Below are 17,463 nucleotides of genomic sequence, written 5' to 3'. Positions count from 1 at the left end.
GTCTAGGAGCGAGGGTGTGTCTGCGAGGGTCCCTCTGGATCGAGTATTTCTTTGAGTCAGCACATTGGGAAAAAGATAAAACCTCAGCAACAAAGGCAGACCAGCCCACCCCATGTGAACCCCTGGGCTGAAAGTTTTTGCCTGTGTGTGCCTCCTGTGTGGTGCCTGGTGTGTGGGTCCCAACTCCTGTTGCAAAGTGGCAGCAGCCAATCCTGAAGCGCCCTTATTTTTAGTTGCAGATGACCAGGTCTCCCCTCACAGCCTTTGTCTGGTCCCTCATTGGTGAGTGGTCTGCCTGCCCGAGGAGCCTGATTGGTGGGAAATGGCATCATCTAATATGATGGGAAGGCATTTGGTCCTGGTTATGTTTATTACAACATCATTGCACTCTGGGACTCAAGTCCCTGGAAACGTAATTTGTGGTGTTACTGAGGACCACAGGGAAAAAAAGAAAAGAAACAACAACCATCCAGCCACTCCCTGGGTCAGGGAGAGGAAGGAAGGGTTAGGAGTTCAGCCTGAACCTTGGAGGAAGAGCTTTTGTTGTTGTTGTTCCCTAGGAAGGCCAGGTGACTTTGTCTGGGTTTTCTTTGGTAGAGATCACTGTGCAGAAAGGAAATGCACCCTCCTCCTGTCAGTCTCTAACCATTATTGGCAAAGTAGAGGTGGCTTCTGAAGGATTGAAGTCTCCTTTCTGACTCTGTCCCAGTTCCACCCTTTTCCCAAACCCACTTTTGCTGTGGGCCTAAGATGTGTGATGAAGTTTTGCAAAATCCAGCCCTGTGATTAGACCTGAAAATTCAGATGGAAGTTTCTATGTGTCATCCTGACTTGAGTTCTTCAGGACGAGTGGGCGGTTGAGGGCCTTAGAGAGAGTCTGTAGGGAATACCCAACAGCGCAGCTTCCTTATGCGTAAGATGGGGCGTAAAAAATTCAGACCGTTCCCCTGGGCGTATATTGTATGCTAGATGCTTAGCGTTGAGTCTGGCACATACTTGGTCAATAAAGAGGAGGTTTTCTTTGTAACTCATCTAGATCTGGGTTTCAGAATTGTAGTATAAGGTTAGATTCTGGAAAAGGTCTTCTCGGGGGGCACCTCAATGTGACCTCTGGTTTCTGTACTGTGAAGTTAGTGGAGCCTCTGAGAGAGACTGTTAGAATAGACTCTATAGAGTAGTCTCAAAAGAGAGACTGTTGGCAGAGAGAGGTGCCTAAGGCCACCCCCTCTCACCAAACTGACCCAGGTCAGTATAACCGGTTCTTTTTAGATTTTTTTTTTTGATGTGGACGACTTTTGAAGTCTTTATTGAATTTGTTACAGTATTGCTCTGTTTTATATTTTGTTTTTTTGCCTGGAGGCATGTGGGGTCTTAGCTCCTGATCAGAGATAGAACCTGCACTCCCTGCATTGGAAGGCAAAGTCTTAACCTCTGGACCACTGGGGAAGTCCCAGTATAACCAGTTCTTAGTTTTCCAGGGCCGCTTTTCATTACCTGCCTTGTAGCTACTCCTTCTGTCATGGACGGCAAGAGGCAGAACCCATTCAATCAAATAAGACCAATGTTTAAGAAGTACAGCTGGTAAACAACAGGTTGAAATTATTGGTTGAAAGGAGAGAGGTTTTTAAGGATTGTCTCTAATTTTAACTTCTCTCACTAGTGCCTCTTCCCTTTTCTTTGTTACTTGTCACCATGACTGTTTTTTGACCACAAGCCCTGTTCAACAGGACGTGTATCTGTCAGAGCTGTTCTGTGCACATTCAAATGTGACTAATATTTGCTGACTTTCTTCTATCGTACATATCAGGCCAGGGACATCCACATGCAAATATTATATCTTCTCCACTAAACAACCCCATGAGATAGGTAATCCACTATCTTTGCAGATGAGGAAAGGGGCCTAAAGAAGCTAGGTCGCTGATCTAAGGTCACACAACTGCTGAAGGGTGTTGCTGGGGTTAGGACATGGGTCTGAATCTGCCCTAGTTAGAGGTGGTTATATACACAGGAAGCCATGGGAGGTGCTGAGATACCACCTGGGTTGATTGGGTTGCTTGTATGTCTCTAGACATGGTCCCTGGAATCTTCACAGCTATTCTCTGTTTGGGGGTTATATGCCAGTCCTGTAGAGGAAAGAACCCAGGTCCAAAGAGTCAACTACTCTGTCCAGTGGAGATTGTAAGCTGTATACCTAGTGGGATCAACCTATTAGTGATTAAAGTTTACTGTTTTTACCCATCGGTGGATCACCTATTCTGTTGACCAAGAGGTGGACTAGGCCCCCTTGGTGTTTCTCCCAGTGTCTAAGACTTTTCTTGGCAATAGTTCATCTTTCAGCATCCAAGCATTTATTACTAATAAGCAGTCTTAGCGACATAATCCTCAATGAGATTAAATGAGTGCCCACTTTGTACCTGTGTGTGTCTGTGCTCAGGCTCTTCAGTCATATCCCACTCTTTGCAACTCTATGATACCTAGCCTGCACTAAGCACCTGGGGGCTACAAAGAATAAATTTAAGAGAGGGATCTGCCATGGCCAATGACAGCATAAGTGAAAGTGTTTGAATTAGATGCCATGTGTGTTATATAGGAGGTACTTGTGTTATACTTGGACATTAAGGCCTCATGCCTTTATGAATTGATATCAGGTTAATCTTACAATAATAATAGTGATCAAGGAACACATATACATATATAGAGAAATTTTGAAGTCTAATGGGCACCAGAAAAAAGCCCATGGGCTTTGGAACCAAATTAGCGTGGGCCCAGATCTCTACTTGGCTGAAGTGTTCTTGTGATTCTTACCACATTATTAACCTTCTTTGTGATCTAGTAAGAATGTAGATAATTAAAATCTGCACTGCAGTGTTGTAGGCCAACTTAAATTGTTTAATGTGTAGAAAAGCAGCAGACACTGTCCTTCATTCATAATAGTAGATGTGTAATAAATATTTGGAGAAATCACTGTGCTCCACTGTGGGCAGTTTTGTGGGGTGAAGGGGTCGCAGGTGGAAGAGGGCAGCATGTTATACTTGGAGTTGATAGAAATTCCACTAGGATGCCAGATCCTAGAGCCTTTTGAGTGGAGCCATGGTGCCAACTTTGTCCTTCAGAATTCCCACAGTCCCCATCACATGTACCCCATGGGTACATGGACACAGTTGAATGCTCCCTTCTCTAAATGCCCTGTTGTGTCAGATGGTTTTCCTTTCTCGATCAGAACCTACATCCCCAATGATAGAACTCTTAGCAAAATGAAGAGTTCAGTGTAGAATTTGAGAACCAAGTGGGATATGTAGGTTTCAGTTGATGCTACTTTAGGAGGTAGGTTGGGATGGGGAAGGAACTCAGCACTTTCAGATGTTCACTTGGGGTACTTCCCTGGTGGTTCAGTGGTTTGGATTCTGCACTTCCAATGCAGGGGGCCCAGGTTTGATCCCTGGTTGAGGAACTAAGATCCTACCTGAGGCCAGAAAAAAATATAAAAAGTTTTGAAAAATAAAGTATGCTGTTCACTTGTATACTTGGGTGCTCTCTGTATTTGAGTCATAGCAACAGCACCTTCCCCGGGTTGGTTGGGACTCCTAGTCTGGGCACCTACTCTTGGGTTCCCTCTTAAAAAGAAATTATTAATTTTTATTTTTTAGCTGCCCTGTTTGGCATGTGGGATCTTGGTTCTCCAGCCAGGGATCGAACCTAAGCCCTGTGCATTGGCAGCATGAGTCCTAACCACTGGAACACCAGGGAAGTCCCACTGGGTCCCCTCTTTGACCCCAGTCGAGTTCAAAGCCATGTAACAATTGCCCAATTTATGTATTAAAGAACATATTAGAACAATTCAAGAGGTGGCTGTAGCAGATGACCTCTTGCCTTCCAGAGCTGGCAGTTTCCCCCTTCACCTCTGCTGCTGGCAGGGAGAGAAAGAACGTGAGTGTGATGGGCAGTGTTAGTCTGGTCACGTGCTCTGCCTGGGCACATCCCTCAATACCACCAGTGTTAGGCCAAAGGGAAGCCCCCCTCTCTGGGCCAAGACCCTGGGTGGCCCAGGAGCAGGCCCAATATTTTACTGCCAAGCTTTTCAGAGTGGAAGTTGAGGACACTCCCTCCTCCTCCCTGGGGCCTGCTGGAGGGTCTGGCTTCTGGCCTGGGCCTCTGCAGTGCTTCTCCTTTCTTGCCCAGCTTTCAGGGCTCTGAGGTCGGCTCTGCAGCCCCTCTGTCTGCTCACAGAGGGGCTAGAGGGTGAGATTTTTCCCTCCTGCCTCTGTACAGGGAGCTTGGGGGAAGTGGAAAGGGCTCTGGCAGATGAGCTGGTGGGAGCTGCCTGGCAAGCTGCTCTCCAGCACCCGGCTGATCTCTTAATCCTTGGCAGGAAGGCAGAACTTGATACCTTGAAGAGGGAAGGACAGATGCCCAGTTTATCCCAGGTCCCGGAATACCCACACTCAAGAGGGTGTGTGTTGGGGCTGAGTTTGGGTTCCCGAGAGTTCCAGATTTAGTCACTGCCTCAGTGCGTACACATCCATATGTGTGCTTTGGGGTGTACTGTTGCTATATGTGTTAACTTGAACACACACAAGTTCAAGGATGCATACAGGAGAGCTATAAATACCTTAGCTCAGGTGTCCCCGGGGGTTGGATCAGGGACAGGCAAGGTCTGTTTCTTTCTTGTCGTAACCCAGAAGCTGTGGCTCCCTTGCAAGCCCTCTGGGTGCCCAGGAAAGCACTTCCCTTCCAGAAGGGAATCTCCAGGGCCGGCAGCCTGGGAATGCCCCGCCTTCTGAAATGCCCCGCCTTCAGTGTTTCCTTGGGCAGCACCCAAGGGCCCAGGGTCACGGGAAGGGGGAGGGGAAAGCCCAGGGAATCGCCACTCATGGAACAGCTCCTGCCTTCAGGCCAGCATCCTCAAGAAACCTTCTGAGGTGGACTCTTCCCTGCTGAGGGAGTTGAGGGAGTGTGCTTGTGAAAACCAGACCCAGAGAAAGGTTTTCCTTAGTTTGGAGGGGTCTGTGGGGAAGATCAGTGGGACTCAGGAAGTGCCTACTCTCATCACCAGGCCTCCAGGTCCCTGTACCCCCTCACTCGTCCTGAGGGGCCAGGGAGCAGAGTTTGAGAGGAGCGGCAGTGTCCCTTTCAGACATCAGCCACAACAGGTGAGATGCTGGCACTGAGCACCCTGGTTTCCCTTAGTAACCTACTGTAGATTTGTCATCTCTGCATTTTGCTAACCTTTTTAGAAGCTATTTATATCTCTAGCCTGCACTGCATCATAGGGAATGCTGGTTTCCACCTCCGTCTGGGGAAGGTGGATGGCCTTTTTTGGCTCCAAAGCCTTTGCGGTGGCCAAAGGTCCTGTGTCCCCTGGCTTGGGACTCTGATACGGGTTTGGGATGTGGTCCTCTGATCCATCTGGCTTCACTTCTGTCATGATTCTCTTGAAGTTTGGTGACATTTACGCTCTGGGAACCAAAGCTCCGCAGCAGGTGTATCAGGAATGGTGTTACAGGTGTGCCCAAATAGCATCCGCTCGGCTCTGGGGGGGCGGGGCAGTGTGCAGCCTCCAGGGAGCTGAGCAGATGCGGTCCTTTCTCTGTGTGCCAGGATGTGAAAAAGGTGGGAAGCACTGCGTTAAAGCTCAGGGGTCGGAGGCCTTATGGGGAGCTGGGTGTTTGCGGTTTTGTTGTGGAATTTGGGGTTTCAAGAGATGAGCCCTAATGGTATTAAAACAACACAAAACAGAGCCACTCTCCATGGGGCTATCAGTTTCTAGCAATGACACATGTGTTGGCAGCAGCTGGTACTACTGAGAGGCCTCAGATACAGAATAGCAATATACAAGGAGGAGGAAAGAGAGGCTGTTACAAAGAAGCTAAGCCCAAGACCACACATGTCTTTAAAATTTGTGCGCCTCAGCTGAATTTCTTTTCAGTCAGAGGGCTTGGTTTTGCCCTAATTTGGCATGCTTGGGTCAAGGAGCAGCTTTCCTTGCCCTCAGCAGTTTGCTGTTCCTCTTTTAGTTTCTGGCAGACAGCTGCTTTGCACGAGGAAGCGAGGGGAGACCCAGCCAGGGAGGCTGCGCACGGTGGCAGGCTGGCCATGGCAGGCTGGCCGTGGCGAGCCGTCAGAGCCCTTCCCTGGGTCTCCCAGCCCTCCTGAGTTCAGTCCTTCCAGATCTGCTGCCTGCAGGTCTGGCTCCATTCCCTCTAAGCTCTGTGAGGACAGGCAACTGTATTTCTTTTTCTCCACCACGTTTCCAGCTCGTAGCCCCGTGTCTGGTGCGTGGTAAGCCTCCAATGAATATTTCTTAAATTGAGTTGATTCCCATTTGGCTGTCAACCCATTTCTGCTAAAAGCTTAACCAAAGACTAGGGTTATTGCTCTTAAATAAGAGCTTCTGGCATACCCCCTTTCTTGGGAAAAAAAGCTTTTTAAATTTAGTAGGAGTCTCTTAAGTTTCAAAGGAGTGACAGGCATGTAGGTAAGCAGCAGGCCAATAGTGTTATCCCCTCTTTCGGACCCTGGGGGCCTTTAGTATCACCTGTGGGTCTGTCCCCCAATGCCGTCTCAAGAATCTTTCCTGAGGCTTCGCAGTCTCAAATCCCCTGGGGAGGAGGCGGCTTGGCAGTAAATGTATGGGTATTGAATTGTCTGGAACATCTTTGAATCCCGCTCCTCCTCTCTCTGTGAGAGCGTCAGGCAGCCCAGCTTCTTCCCTCCCTATAAAGTGGGGAGATAATGGCCACCTTGCAGGGTTCCATCAGGATTAGAGATGGTCCCAAATGGCCTGGCACTCAGTCTGTGATGATGGTCCAGGCCAGCTTTGGGGGTTTCACCCCAGTTCAGTTCAGCTGATGTTGATTCAGGGCTGGCTCTGTGTGTCAGTCGTCTGGGGGAGGAGAAAAGGGGGATCAGATGGCATAAAGGTCCACCTATGCAATAGGGAACACTCCACGTGTGAAACCAAGTGCCACATGGTCCCAGCTGAGAGGAGGTGGTCCAGACAAGCTTTTGGAAGTTGTTGGCTTGCAGGAAGAGATAGAAGGCGGCACAGTAGGCTGGTTACAATGGTGGGCCCCCACATTGGACTGCCAGGATCCACTTCTCAACAAGGGTCTTGACCTCTCAAAACCTCAGTGTCCTTATCTGTAAAATGGGGATTATTAAATCAGAGCTTTCCAGCTGCCAAGTAAGGGATTTTTCTCAGCCTCAAGGCAGCTGGGTGGGGCCTAGGATGGACAGCCCTGGGCTCAAGTTGTCCCTTCCAGCTCAATCAGCCTGACCTCAGTCACTTACCCCAGGGCCCCTCTACCCCACCCACTGGGTGCTGTGGAGTGAAAGCTTGAGAAGCAATGGACTAAATGAGGTGACACAGGCAGAGGTGCACGGAGAACTGATATTCTGGATAGAGAGGAAGAGCATGGAGTGCAGGCATGGGGTGTCCCAAATGTGTCTTTTTATGGTACCCCAGATCCCTGCTCTCAGTGTCAACATGTGGAGTAGGGATGAGTACTAAATTATGGAGTTTTTCACCTGGTAAGCGACAGCTTAGTAATTAGAGAGATATTAATCTGGTGCTGCGTTGCTTGTTGATTTTAATAGAAAGAGCAGAACATGGGGGAAGGGCCTGCTCTTTCATTTCAAGTGACTGAGTAGAGGCCTAGCCACCTCTTGTCCCCATCCCCACACAAGCCAGCCCTTTCCAGACTGAGGGTGGACTCTGGGCTTCAATAATGACACCCTTGTCATTGAATGGTATTCTTACAGGGTACAAAGCATGCTTCATGTCATGCCTCCATGAGGCCTCTCACCTGCTCTGTGAGTGAAGAAAGCCGGTTGCCACTGTCTCCTGTGCAGGGTCAGGGAAGTTAAGTAACTTGTTCATACCATAACAGCTGATAAAAGGCAAAACGAAGGTTGCGGGCCAGACCGCCCAACTCCAAGGCCTGGGTTCTTCATGTTAAATCGCTCACGTGAATCAGCTCGACGGTGTTATATGTCTCCTCTACATCATGTACACTCCGTTGCGATTTCATTTAACAGTGTATTCCAGGCCTGTTGCTTTTCTGGTTGAAAGAGTGGGTGGGATGGTATCTATAGTTGGGACACCAGGGGCTGCTGCTGAAATGGCCCTTAAGGAGACCCCCGCCGCACCCCCACCTGGGAGATTAAGGGCGTTTTCTTCATGTGTTCATTAACTTCCATTCTTGCTGAAAGAGGCCGTCCCTTGTGTGGTAGCGGAGGCTGCACTGCCAGTGAGGCTGTGGAAGAAGCTTCGTGCCGGTGCCTGTGTCGCCTCTTCCCGGGAAGGAGGACCGGGCTGTGCTTGGGCCCCCTTTGTGTTGCCACCCCCGCTCGCCTGCCAGCCCTGACTTGACTGGAGTACGTGTGCAGCGGCAACTGGGCAGGGCCGTGACAGCCAGCAAATGGCAGGTGTCTTTTCCATCCCATAGGGGCTGCCCCAGGCTTTTCTCTTCTCCCTTTAGGGGTTTTCTTATTTAGGTAAAAATTGCTGTTTTCAACCTGTTTGTCCCTCTTCCATTGGGTATGCCCTGGATGTGCTCCCTCTGCCACCCGCGCCTCATTTTGCCTGCCTTCCTGAGTATCCCGTTGGCACCACCTCAGCTCCCACATCCCACAGCCTGGGCTGCATCCCGCCACTGAGGCTGCCAGGACTGGATGAAAACATTCATTCACTCAGTCAGCAAACATTCCTTGAGCACCAGTCTGGGCCACCGGTACCTGTGCCAGGGGCGGGGCTTACAAGACAGGTCAGGTCCTGCCGCTAGAAGCTCACAGTTCAGCACAAGGGACAAGGGAGTAGGTGCCTGTTCATCAGGGGGCGCAGAGGGGGCTGGGTTCTGTCCTTCCCAAGCAATGAACTGCTCCTAAGAGCTAAGCTGCCTAGGATTCTCCAGGTCGATTTTAGGTGAAGAAAGTGCCAGGTTGGATTCTTACATGTACTCAATGCTCAGCAAGGGTTTGAATTACTATGTGCGTGCATGCCAAGTTGCTTCAGTCGTGTCCGACTCTTTGCAACCCTAGGGACTATAGCCGCCAGGCTCCTCTGTCCATGGGATTCTCCAGGCAAGAATACTGGAGTGGGTTGTCACACCCTCCTCCAGGGGATCTTTCTGACCCAGGGATCAAACCCGAATCTCTTACGTCTCCTGCGTTGGCAGGTGGGTTCTTTATCACTAGCGCCACTTGGGAACGCCTTGAATTAAACTACACTGATTCTCAAATGTGGTCCTCGAGCCAACATGTGTCTCCTGAGAATTTGTTTAGGCATCCAGACTCAGGCTTCAACCCAGACCTCCTGAATCAGAAAATCCGGGACAACTCTGGTATAACAGGCCCTCCAGGTCATTCGGATACAACTGAAGTATCAGAGCCACCATTAATGAATAACTGTGAACGTCATGTATCTCCTCATAGCAAGCCACCTCCTCTCCCCCAACACTTGTGTATACACACACACATACACACACGTGCTGTATACCTGCTCTACTTACACATTGTCTCCAGAGTGCAGTACATAGCTTACTCATCTTTTAACCCCTATCCATCCAAACACGCCTACATACACCCTCATCTCTAGTTCTTTACATGCAGTTGGGACGCTCTGTATATGTTGGAATGAATTGAATCATTCAGGCAGTGGTGCCGCCTTCCTCACTTGTCTGGTGGAGATGGGGCCGAGGCAATATCAGCAGCAGAAAACGGAAGCAGAACTTCTTAAGCTGCCCTTGGCTCCAGTGGTCTGCTGTCTGGCCCAGGGTGTGGACACAGTAGGTTCCATGAGTATACTTTGATGAAACCCAAGTGTCAAGCCATGTTCTCCCCTGTACTGTAAGCAGCCAGACAGATTTGAGGCTCAGGCCCTGCTGTGTTCACTGTAGCTGAGGTTAGCGCTCTGGGAGGTGACAGGCCCGCCCCTGAGGACAATGCTGGTTCGGTTTGTGCTAAATCAGTTACAAAGCAACAGGTAGCATGACATCCTTTTGTGTTGAAACTCCCCAGGCAGGTCACTGGGACAGGCCATTACTCAGACACTCTTCTCAGCTGTAATTACTTTTCGGGCTGACCATGGCTGTCTGTGTAAGTGTCCTCCTCTTCCATTCCCCTTCCCTTCCCCCACTTTTGAATTCCTCCTTCATTCCTTTCTTTCTTCCTTCTTTTTTTCTCTCTTGCTCTTTCTTTTTTTCAGAACTTGTTCCAGTGTAGAAAGACCATCCTCTTTCAAATGAGCTAATGGTTGGGATTATAAATGAGTTGGCTCAAGTGTGCCCGCTGTAAGAGCTGCCACTGAGGGAAAGCATTTAATTCTTATTGTCCAGCTTGATTAAAATTCCATTTACCCCAGCCTAATTTTCAAAGAGCTGTCCTTCCCAGTTAGCTGATGAAGGGTTCCTAATTAAGGTGTTTCTCGTGGCCTCCCTGGCCCTGGAGGAATGGGGAAGGGCTGGAGGTGAAAGGGTTTCTTGCGGTCTCTAGACAGGGGCCTTGTCCAGCAGGAGGGAATTTCTGGGCTTTATCCAGTCTGCAGAAAGTGAGAAGGTCCTTCTGAGTCCCAGGCATCCCATGAGCTCCTCCTCTGAGGCTCCAGCCCTCTTAAGGATTGAACTCCTTCTTTGCATTTCAGCTGAGAAAATCATCTATAGGCTCTAGTCTAGCATTTCATTTTATTCTTGTGTAAATCTTTACTCAGCCCCCAGATTGTAAGCCCTGGGAATAGGGAGGAGCAGGCTGCAAGTGGCAGGTACACTCAGCACAGCTCACAACCAGGTGTGTGTTGGATTTAGGGGATTATCAGAAAGATAATCATGGAGAGTACTTTTCCCATGACTTTACACCTCCTCCATCAGCTCATTTTAAAGGGGATTCTGATCTGTCTGGATGTTATTGAAGTTCTTTAAAATCAGGTTATAGGAGGTCATTGTAAGGTGTCCACTGAAGCACAGTAAAACTCATTTCTTAACTCATGGATGCCATTAGCAGAAAGGCTTCCAGGCCTATTTGGATAAAATATAAGACACGATGTGTGCTGTTCTCCAGCAAGTCTGGATCTCTAGGATCCCTTAAGTGTGTTTTATGTTAGGTGTCCCTCTGTTAAAAGCAGGAGGTTGGTGGGGAGCCCAGACATCCTGCTGCTGGGTCAGGCATTGTGGAAGCATCAGTCTAGGGAAGCTGGTATTATGAACAAAGCGATTCCTCAGAAGTTTCCCGTGGGCCAGACTGCTTGATGTATAAGTTTACTCCTCTTTCCTTTTTAAAAGTTGAGGTATTATTCATATTCAGCAGGTTCTATATATTCACAAAGTTGAATCACCACTATTTAATTCCAGAACACATCCTCATCATTCCCCAAAGAAACCCTGTACCTACTAATACTCTCCATTCTCCTCTCCCCCTAGCTTTTAGCAACCACTAATCTGCTTTTTGTCCCTGCGGATTTGCCTGTTCTGGCCATTTCATACAAGTGGAATCATACAATATGTAACCCTGTGTCTGGTTTCTTTCCCTTAGCATCATGTTCTTAAAGTTCACTCATGTTGTGGAGTATACCCGTATGTCATTTCTTTTTGTGGCTGAATAACCTTTGCCTGTCCTTTTTATTCGTATATGTCAGTCTTCATTACACGAACATTCTGCCTGAACCCCAGAAACCGCTTTCTGAAGTCCTGCTGGTCACGTACTTCTGGTGCAGTCTTCACCCAAGCCTGCAGAAGGGGTCGGGGCTGGTCGCCCTCTACTCTCAGTGTTCCAGTTCTCCTGCTGCCTGTGTTCATAATCCTCCCCCACCTCCCACCATCCACACCCTTAGGTACATGAGTATCTGTTAAATATAGGTGACATGAGGAACACAAAGATCCATCCTCTGTAGGAGCTTAGAGTCTATTGCAAAGAGAAGATGTATACTATGAAAGTGAAAGTGAAAGTCGCTCAGTCGTGTCCCACTATGCAGTCCATGGAATTCTCCAGGCCAGAATACTGGAGTGGGTAGCCTTTCCCTTCTCCAGGGGATCTTCCCAACCAAGGGATGGAACCCAGGTCTCGCGCATTGCAGGTGTATTCTTTACCACCTGAGCCACCAGGGAAGTCCATATGACAAAATGAAAGCAGAAAATGGGATGTGCCAAGAAAAGGTAGGAGTGTGAGGAGTGTCATAGAGGTGCCTGGCTGCCATGCTGCTTGCCTGGAGCCTCCCAGAGAGCTCAGCCCTCAGTGGGGCCATTGAGACTTATAGAAACCTGATTTCACTGAGGCATTCACACATCATCAGGTCCATGGGTCTGATTTGTGTTAATTCATACAGATCCAGATACAAACAAGGCTGTGGAGGGATTAACTTACCATGTGGTCTCATTGGAAAAATGGACACAAGCCATAAACCAGTAGCTCATAAGGAAGAAAAGCCAATAGCCAATGGACACACAATATGCAGAGATATGAAAATAAAAACTTTTTTCACTTATCAAATTGAACATGAGAAAAATTGATATTCAGAAGCCAGGGAAGAGGATGCTTTATGTACTGAACTGTATCAGCTCAGTAAAAACTGATACAGTCCATTTGGAAGTTAATTTGGCAAAGATAGTTACATTTTCAATGATCCATTTCTATGAATTTATGCCAGGGAAACATTCAGTGTACACAAAGATTTACATAAAATGATGTTATTCATAGTGATACTTATAACAGTGATAAATATAAACACATTAATGCATAGTAAAAAGGGATTTGTTAAATGATAGCATAGTGTGTATTAGAGTAATCACAGCCATTAAAAACTGCTTTGAGCAGATATTTGAAGATATATGAAAAGGCTGGTGGTATTTTAAGTGTGAAAAAGCAGGAATCAAAACTGTAGCATGATTACAACTTTGAAAAACATACATATGTATAATGTGTAAGAAAAAAATTGGTACAAAATTGTCAAAATGTTAATCTGTTGGCTCTAGGTAGTGATGGTGAATGTTTTTAGAAATTTACTTCTTTATACTTTATTCTGTTTTCCTTCAATTTATGAAAAAAGGTTGCTTTGTTTTATTGAAGTTATATATACAAATGGCTTAAGTTTTAAAGAGTCAACAGTTCTATAAGATCCTGTTATGGAAAAACAAAAGATTCCTCTCCACTTCTCTGTAGAAAAGTCCTTCCACTCCCCCAAGGCAAGCACTTTCAATTCTTAGCAGTTTATTTTGGTAAAAGAAATCCTCTGTTGCCTTCACACTGGGAATGATGAGGCTTTAGCTCTCTTTCAGAGTATCTTCCACGTCCCATCCACCCATCCCCAGGAGCAACACGGTCATTTTCGTTTGATTATTGACCCATCGTTATATCCTTACTGCTGTGTTAGCACAGCTGAGCCATGTAATGTACTATAATTACTTTTCCTTCTTTGTGCTACTTTTTGTTTCCCTGGAATTACTAATTATTTTGCTTCTTCCCTTGCTAAGTTTTCATTGTATGTCTGTCTCATCCTGAACTTGCCTTTCCAGGCATTCCAGTGTATCAAGTCTTCTGTCCGTCTCTTCTGGGAGACTTTTGCCATGAGCCTGCTGTTCTGCTTCAGACTGGGCTAGTTGCCTCCAGCTGCTGCACAGCTGTCATCCTGGGATTTTCCTACATCATTATTGGGATTCCCTTTGGCTCTATCTTATGTATTACATTCTTACTTTTCTTATCTGCATAGTCTAGTTCCTCATTTTGGTAGAGCATCTATTTTATTAGTTTCCTGAGAAAAGGTGCGTTGTAGGCAAATTTTTTGTTGCCTGTGTGTTTGAATGTGTTTTTATTTCCATCATACTTGATTGACATTTTGAAAATAGGTTAGAAATCATTTTTTTCTTCAGAACTTTAAAGGCATTGCTCCATTGTCTTCCACTTTCAGTTTCTGCTGTCAGAAAGTCTGATCCCAATCTGGATCTGGATTCATTGTCAAGAACCTGGTTTTCCTCTCTGGGAGTTTCACACTCATGGTCTTTGGGTTAGGGTCCAGCCAACTGTTGTGAGCCCTTTCACTCCAGAGATTCGTGTCCTTCTGTTCTGAGAAATTTTCCTGGTTTATTTCTTTGATTTCTTCACTTCCAGTTAATCTCTTCTGATACACTAGAACTTCCAGGTTTTAGATATTGGAGCTTTGGGGTGGTTCTCTGAAAGTCGCTCAGTCGTGTCTGACTCTTTGTGACCCCGTGGACTATACAGTCCATGGAATTCTCCAGGCCAAAATACTGGAGTGGGTAGCCTTTCCCTTCTCCAGGGGATCTTCCCAACCAAGGGATGGAACCCAGGTCTCGCGCATTGCAGGTGTATTCTTTACCACCTGAGCCACCAGGGAAGTCCATATGACAAAATGAAAGCAGAAAATGGGATGTGCCAAGAAAAGGTAGGAGTGTGAGGAGTGTCATAGAGGTGCCTGGCTGCCATGCTGCTTGCCTGGAGCCTCCCAGAGAGCTCAGCCCTCAGTGGGGCCATTGAGACTTATAGAAACCTGATTTCACTGAGGCATTCACACATCATCAGGTCCATGGGTCTGATTTGTGTTAATTCATACAGATCCAGATACAAACAAGGCTGTGGAGGGATTAACTTACCATGTGGTCTCATTGGAAAAATGGACACAAGCCATAAACCAGTAGTTCATAAGGAAGAAAAGCCAATAGCCAATGGACACACAATATGCAGAGATATGAAAATAAAAACTTTTTTCACTTATCAAATTGAACATGAGAAAAATTGATATTCAGAAGTCAGGGAAGAGGATGCTTTATGTACTGAACTGTATCAGCTCAGTAAAAACTGATACAGTCCATTTGGAAGTTAATTTGGCAAAGATAGTTACATTTTCAATGATCCATTTCTATGAATTTATGCCAGGGAAACATTCAGTGTACACAAAGATTTACATAAAATGATGTTATTCATAGTGATACTTATAACAGTGATAAATATAAACACATTAATGCATAGTAAAAAGGGATTTGTTAAATGATAGCATAGTGTGTATTAGAGTAATCACAGCCATTAAAAACTGCTTTGAGCAGATATTTGAAGATATATGAAAAGGCTGGTGGTATTTTAAGTGTGAAAAAGCAGGAATCAAAACTGTAGCATGATTACAACTTTGAAAAACATACATATGTATAATGTGTAAGAAAAAAATTGGTACAAAATTGTCAAAATGTTAATCTGTTGGCTCTAGGTAGTGATGGTGAATGTTTTTAGAAATTTACTTCTTTATACTTTATTCTGTTTTCCTTCAATTTATGAAAAAAGGTTGCTTTGTTTTATTGAAGTTATATATACAAATGGCTTAAGTTTTAAAGAGTCAACAGTTCTATAAGATCCTGTTATGGAAAAACAAAAGATTCCTCTCCACTTCTCTGTAGAAAAGTCCTTCCACTCCCCCAAGGCAAGCACTTTCAATTCTTAGCAGTTTATTTTGGTAAAAGAAATCCTCTGTTGCCTTCACACTGGGAATGATGAGGCTTTAGCTCTCTTTCAGAGTATCTTCCACGTCCCATCCACCCATCCCCAGGAGCAACACGGTCATTTTCGTTTGATTATTGACCCATCGTTATATCCTTACTGCTGTGTTAGCACAGCTGAGCCATGTAATGTACTATAATTACTTTTCCTTCTTTGTGCTACTTTTTGTTTCCCTGGAATTACTAATTATTTTGCTTCTTCCCTTGCTAAGTTTTCATTGTATGTCTGTCTCATCCTGAACTTGCCTTTCCAGGCATTCCAGTGTATCAAGTCTTCTGTCCGTCTCTTCTGGGAGACTTTTGCCATGAGCCTGCTGTTCTGCTTCAGACTGGGCTAGTTGCCTCCAGCTGCTGCACAGCTGTCATCCTGGGATTTTCCTACATCATTATTGGGATTCCCTTTGGCTCTATCTTATGTATTACATTCTTACTTTTCTTATCTGCATAGTCTAGTTCCTCATTTTGGTAGAGCATCTATTTTATTAGTTTCCTGAGAAAAGGTGCGTTGTAGGCAAATTTTTTGTTGCCTGTGTGTTTGAATGTGTTTTTATTTCCATCATACTTGATTGACATTTTGAAAATAGGTTAGAAATCATTTTTTTCTTCAGAACTTTAAAGGCATTGCTCCATTGTCTTCCACTTTCAGTTTCTGCTGTCAGAAAGTCTGATCCCAATCTGGATCTGGATTCATTGTCAAGAACCTGGTTTTCCTCTCTGGAGTTTCACACTCATGGTCTTTGGGTTAGGGTCCAGCCAACTGTTGTGAGCCCTTTCACTCCAGAGATTCGTGTCCTTCTGTTCTGAGAAATTTTCCTGGTTTATTTCTTTGATTTCTTCACTTCCAGTTAATCTCTTCTGATACACTAGAACTTCCAGGTTTTAGATATTGGAGCTTTGGGGTGGTTCTCTGAAAGTCGCTCAGTCGTGTCTGACTCTTTGTGACCCCGTGGACTATACAGTCCATGGAATTCTCCAGGCCAAAATACTGGAGTGGGTAGCCTTTCCCTTCTCCAGGGGATCTTCCCAACCCAGGGATCGAACCCAGGTTTCCCGCGTTGCAAGTGGATTCTTTACCAGCTGAGTCACAATTGTCTTATATTTGCCCTTTCTGTGTCTTTTTGCTCTATTTTGGGAGAGTTCCTCAAGTTTACCCTTACTATTATTTGTTTGTTTAATGTCATTCTAGCAGAACCTTTTCCTGTTCTTTGGATGTGCCTTTCTTTTTTTCTTCAGCATTTTCTAAGTTTGGCTTGGCTTTCTTTTGGTTTGAGTATCTTCTCTAATTTCTCTGAGGGTATTTTTTTTTTTTTGTCTTTTTGAAAAAATTTATTTTAAATAAAGATGAATATTTTTAATGATAAAAGGTACAATTCACAAAGAAAATAGACATCCTAAACCATTAGACACCTTAACAACAAAGAGATAAAGTTACATAAAGCAAACACCAGAAGTCTCTGAGGATATTAATGATAGGTTTTTGAAATTTTTGTTTTCCCACAGTCTTTTGTTTTAGTCTCTGCCTTTTGTGGCAGTTTCTCAAGTGTCTAATTATATTTATGAGAGTGACACTGGAGAATGTGGAAAGCTCTGTGTATACATGGGCCTGGATGACTCTGGTCCTTACTGAAGGTCCGGGTTTCTCAGCCTAGCACCATTGTATTTTGAGCTGGACAGCTTGTTGTGGGTGCTGTCCCGTGAACTGTAGGATGTTGAGCGCATCCCTATTGTCTTTCCCACCCCAGTCATGATGATCAAGAATGTCCCAGACACTGCCAAGTGTTCCCTTGGGGCAACATCGCCCCTTACTTCCTGTTTCCCCATTTGAGAACCACTGCTGTAGGGTGAGCTGTCTGGGCCTTTTCCCTGGGGAACCTGGTCCTTCCTCTTGCACTGGTCATGTTCCCCAGAAAAGAATCTTCTACTCTGCTGCCTGAGAGGGTCCTGCTAGGCTCCACTGTTCTTAGCCCGTGTGTTA

The 17,463-nt window shown here is 45.9% G+C and overlaps 1 protein-coding gene and 1 non-coding gene across 2 annotated transcripts in view; both read left to right on the top strand.

Annotated features, from left to right (window-relative positions):
* The window catches only part of RHOQ (ras homolog family member Q), a 42,700-nt gene that overhangs the window by 1,163 nt on the left and 24,074 nt on the right, over positions 1-17,463 (top strand). The gene's annotated exons all lie outside the window — the stretch shown is intronic.
* On the top strand, positions 3,379-3,451 carry TRNAG-UCC (transfer RNA glycine (anticodon UCC)). The gene has a single exon. It is a non-coding gene; the product is annotated as a tRNA-Gly (tRNA).

This window comes from Bos mutus, chromosome 11, assembly GCF_027580195.1.
Source record: "Bos mutus isolate GX-2022 chromosome 11, NWIPB_WYAK_1.1, whole genome shotgun sequence".
Classification (NCBI taxonomy): domain Eukaryota; kingdom Metazoa; phylum Chordata; class Mammalia; order Artiodactyla; family Bovidae; genus Bos; species Bos mutus.
The sequence above is the reverse complement of the archived record's forward strand: the minus strand, read 5'-3'. Positions and strand labels throughout refer to the sequence as shown.